Source organism: Diplotaxodon limnothrissa, linkage group LG11 (genome assembly GCF_057381915.1).
Source record: "Diplotaxodon limnothrissa isolate DT_005_m linkage group LG11, D_limnothrissa_male_GT1.1, whole genome shotgun sequence".
Taxonomy (NCBI): Eukaryota; Metazoa; Chordata; class Actinopteri; order Cichliformes; family Cichlidae; genus Diplotaxodon; species Diplotaxodon limnothrissa.
In genome coordinates, this window is record NC_140606.1 from 592,736 (window position 1) to 598,317 (window position 5,582).

The following is a 5,582-nucleotide window of genomic DNA, read 5'->3' on the forward strand; positions in this document are numbered from 1 at the left end:
AAAGTAGAGATAGTGTCTGTCTCCTGAATCCAAACTGGAAGCTGGTTCCACAGAAGAGGGGCCTGAAAACTGAAGGCTCTGCCTCCCATTCTACTTTTAAATACTCTAGGAACAACAAGTAGGCCTGCAGAGCGAGAGCGAAGTGCTCTAATAGGGTGATATGGTACTACAAGGTCATTAAGATAAGATGGGGCCTGATTATTTAAGACCTTGTATGTGAGGAGCAGGATTTTGAATTCAATTCTGGATTTAACAGGAAGCCAATGAAGGGAAGCCAAAACAGGAGAAATCTGCTCTCTCTTTCTAGTCCCTGTCAGGACTCTTGCTGCAGCATTTTGGATTAGCTGAAGGCTTTTCAGGGAGTTTTTTGGACATCCTGATAATAATGAATTACAGTCGTCCAGCCTGGAAGTAATAAATTCATGAACTAGTTTTTCAGCGTCACTCTGAGACAGGATATTTCTAATTTTAGAGATGTTGCGCAAATGGAAGAACGCAGTCTTACATATTTGTTTAATATGTGCATTGAAGGACATGTCCTGGTCAAAAATGACTCAAAGGTTCCTCACAGCGTTACTGGAGGACAAGGTAATGCCATCCAGAGTAAGAATCTGGTTAGATACCATATTTCTAAGATTTTCAGGGCCGAGTACAATAACCTCAGTTTGATCTGAATTAAGAAGCAGAAAGTTAGCGGCCATCCAGGTCTTTATGTCTTTAAGACATTCCTGCAGTTTAACTAATTGGTGTGTGTTATCTGGCTTCATGGACAGATAGAGCTGGGTGTCATCTGCATAGCAGTGAAAATGTATGCTATGTCTTCTAATGATGCTGCCTAAGGGAAGCATGTATAGTGTAAACAGAATTGGTCATAGCACTGAACCCTGTGGAACTCCATAATTAACCTCAGTGTGTGAAGAGGACTCTCCATTTACATGAACAAACTGGAGTCTATTAGATAGATATGATACAAACCACTGCAGTGCAGTACCTGTAACACCTACAGCATGTTCTAATCGCTCTAATAGGATATTATGGTCGACAGTATCGAACGCTGCACTAAGGTCTAGCAGGACAAGCACAGAGATGAGTCCACTGTCAGAGGCCATAAGAAGATCATTTGTAACCTTCACTAAAGCTGTTTCTGTGCTGTGATGAGCTCTTAAACCTGACTGAAACTCTTCAAATAAACCATTCCTCTGCAGATGATCTGTTAGCTGTTTGACAACTACTCTTTCAAGGATGTTTGATATAAAGGAAGGTTGGAGATTGGCCTATAATTAGCTAAGACTGCTGGGTCTAGAGATGGCTTTTTGAGTAAAGGTTTGACTACAGCCAGCTTGAAGGCCTGTGGTACATAGCCGATCATTAGAGATAGGTTGATCATATTTAAGATCGAAGAATTAATTAATGGCAGGACTTCTTTGAGCAGTTTTGTAGGAATGGGGTCTAAAAGACACGTTGATGGTTTGGAGGAAGTAATTATTGAAGTTAACTCAGAAAGATCAATTAGAGAAAAAGAGTCTAACTTAACATCAATGGTACTAAGAGTAGCTGTAGATAATATTACATCTGTGGGATGATTACTGGTAATTTTTTCTCTAATGATAAAAATTTTATTTGTGAAGAAGTTCATGAAGTCATTACTAGTTAACATTAAAGGGATGGTTGGCTCAACAGAGCTCTGACTGTTTGTCAGCCTGGCTACAGAGCTGAAGAGAAACCTGGGGTTGTTCTTATTTTCTTCAATCAGTGATGAATAGTAAGATGTTCTGGCTTTGCGGAGGGCTTTCTTATAAAGCAGCAAACTATTTCTCCAGGCTAAATGATGATCCTCTAAATCTGTGACACGCCATTTCCTCTCCAGATTACGAGTCATCTGCTTTAGGGTACGTGTTTGAGAATTATACCACGGAGTCAGGTACTTCTGATTAGAGACCTTAGTTTTCACAGGAGCTACAGTATCCAGAGTCGTACGTAGTGAGGAGGTGAAATTATTAACAAGATAATCGACCTCTGTTGGAGCAGCGTTCAGATAGCTGCTCTGCTCTGTGTTGGTACAGGGCACTGAAGATGATAACAGTGGGTGGATTATATTCTTAAACTTAGTTACAGCGCTTTCAGAAAGACATCTACTTTGATAAAGTCTCTCCACCGCTGTGTAATCAATTATTGTAAATGTAAATGTTATCAGGAAATGATCAGACAGGAGAGGGTTTTCAGGAAACACTGTTAAATGTTCAGTTTCTACGCCATATGTTAAAACAAGATCTAGAGTGTGATTAAAGTGGTGGGTGGGTTCTTTTACATTTTGAGAGAAGCCAATTGAGTCTAATAACAGATTAAATGCCATGTTGAGGCTGTCATTTTTAGCATCTACATAGATGTTAAAATCACCCACAATAATTATTTTATCTGAGCTCAGAACTAAATTAGATATAAAGTCTGAGAAATCAGACAGAAACTCTGTGTAAGGCCCAGGTGGACGATAGATGATAACAAGTAAGACTGGTTTCTGAGTTTCACAGCTGGGGTGGACAATGTTAAGCATCAGGCTTTCAAATGAATTAAAAGTCTGTCTTGGTCTTTCATTAATTAATAGGCTGGTGTGAAAAATTGCTGCCACACCTGCCCCTCGGCCTGTGCTTCGAGATTTCTGGTAGTTAGAATGACTCGGGGGTGTTGATTCATTTAAACTAATATAATCATCCTGCTGCAACCAGGGCCCTGTTTCAGGAAGCCGGTTTAGTGGAAAAACTGAGTAAGTATACCCTGAGTTAACGAAAACTCTGGGTTTTCGGTTTCACAAAGCGAGTTCAGCTGCAGCCTGAGTGAGTCACTATGACGACACACTCCGTGAAGCTAACCTGCCCCCTAGCAGGTTTACTACAACTAACCCTGACTGTCTCCGCCCCTTTGTCGGAAACCTGACAGTAGGAAGTGTCGGACATGGCGTGCCACTTCCTTGAAGAGCCAGTAGATCGTGAAGCCCAAATTCTCCGCAGAGCTCTCCGCCGGGAGAGAGTGATCAGAGCGCGTTTGGACATTTTATCATTTCCTGATGATTTTCTGTGCGAACGTTACCGTTTCTCAGCACAATCTATAATTTATTTGGATAACATCCTCAGGCCATATATTACGCATGTGACACATCGCGGACATGCTCTCAGTTCATTGCATATTATTTGTATTGCACTTCGGTTTCTTGCAAACGGGAGCTTTCTGTATAATATTGGTGACGCTGAGCACGTTTCCAAGGCTACCGTCTGTCGGGCAGTCAGGAATGTTACAGTTGCACTGAAACGTCTCCTGCACTCGTTTGTGGTGTTCCCCGGTCACAGACCCACAAGATTTATCAAAGAGGGATGCCACAAAATTGCAGGTATCAGGATGACCAAAACTTAATGTATGATGTGGTGATACTTGGACTACTACTTAAATTGCACATTTATTTTCAGGGTTCCCAGGCGTGATTGGCTGTACAGATGGCACTCACATTCCAATCATTGCTCCTTCAGTAAATGAAGGAGACTATGTGAACAGGAAGTCTTTCCACAGCATTAATGTACAGGTACATAGTTCCCTGTAGCATGTCAAACTAACAAATTATTTCATTATAGTAATGGATGCTAATTTGTGTTCTCTGCACTGTGAAGATCATATGTGATGCTGCCAACATTATCACAAATGTGGAAGCCAAGTGGCCAGGCTCTGTTCATGACTCACAAATTTTTTGTGAATGTACACTGAGCACAAAATTTGGACATGGTGAGTTGAGAATACTTTAAAATATATAAAGACCAATTGCTTCAGGGACATTTGAACTGAAGTGTATCCTTCTGTCTTAGGAGAGTTCACTGGCTACTTGCTTGGTGATAGGGGGTATCCATGTTTACCCTATTTGCTTACCCCTTACCCTGACCCTGAACCGGGCCCACAGCAGCGATATAATCTGGCTAATTGCAGGACAAGAGCCAGAATTGAAATGACTATCGGAATGCTTAAGGCCCGGTTCCAGTGCCTGCAAAGACTCAGGGTCACCCCAGAAAGGGCATGTGACATTATTGTGGCATGTGTGATTCTTCACAACATTGCCACAATTAGAGGAGAACACTGTCCTTCTGAACCAAACATCAGCAGTGATCCAAACCATGAACATCCTGACCCTCCCACGGACATACAAGATGGAAGCGCAGTCAGAGACACCATATGTCACAATCATTTCCTTTGACCCATCACCTCAACATGTTGAAAGAAGAATAAACAGATTTTTTGTTCAACTGGCTTTATTGGTCGCCTGTATTTCCTGTACACAAAGTATTAAAAGATGTAAACCTCATAAAGTGTCTCTGTTGCTTCCTCCTCTGTAACAGCTGTCAATGTTTCTTCATTATTTTCCTGTAGTAAAGAAATAGACAACATTGCTGTTCTACTGTAAACTCATATAATCTGTGGAGTATTACTCACAACTGCATGTTGGTCTGGCTCAACAGGAGGCTGCACCAGATGCAGTACACCATCACCATCAACTGATAGAATATGAGGTTTATACAGGTCACTTATAACTTACAAGGGACCAAATGGCAATTAACAAACATACCAATCACCTTACACTTCATTGTCATTATGCTCTCAAAGACAACCAAGGCTGAGGGAAGGCAAGATCAGTCGGAAAATAACTTCACTACAAAATAATCCATTATGGTAAAGAGTTTATCAAATGAATGAGTAGCACTGCAAAGGTGACTGTGAAGAAAGGATGTATGCACATCATGTATTATTTTGAATTTACCCCTTATGTAGGCACTTGTGTCTTGCGGGGTTATTGCCTCAGAGGATGTCCCCGCAGAGATGCCTTCGGCCACAGGGCGCTCCCTGTTTTGGCTGAGGGCCAACTGCTCAGCCTCTGTGAGTGGTGGTGGTGGAGGACCCCCACCTGTTTTTCGGGCCTCCGCTTTTTTCTGTTGGCTATAACGGGCCACATTTGAGCATACAGAGTAAGCAAATATGTACTTGTAATGTGCTCAGATAATTTCAATAAGTGCTTACAGAAAGAAAATTAATGTAGCCTCTAACTGCAATTGATTTACATGGGACAAACAGACCAAGCACTATGGCTCATAATACAATTACACCTTACCTGTTTGGACTATATTTTTATATTTCATTTTTACTTGCTGCCAGGCACGTTTGGGGCCTGTTGGGTTGCACCTGCGCTCACATCACATCACAAAATAAAATGTATAAAATAACAAATAAAATAACATATGATAAAATAACGTGTTAAATGGGTGGAAATCCCTCGATCAATGTTTAAATTAACACTCACGCATTGACTCTGTCGGCTATGTTTTGCCATGCATGCTTTTGCAGCTGTGGCTGTGTTACTTTTTTCCGCGGAATTTGCATGTTATCGGCATATGCTGCCATCAGAATTTCGGCCTCAAGCGCTGTGACATACATTGACCGCGCCTTCTTTCCCTCCGTCTCCATGGTGACTCGCTTAATCTGTGCTCCGCTTATCAGGGCTTTATGTATCCTCGTCCGCGCGCTTCACTTGGGGTTAAAGCAACTCCGCGTTG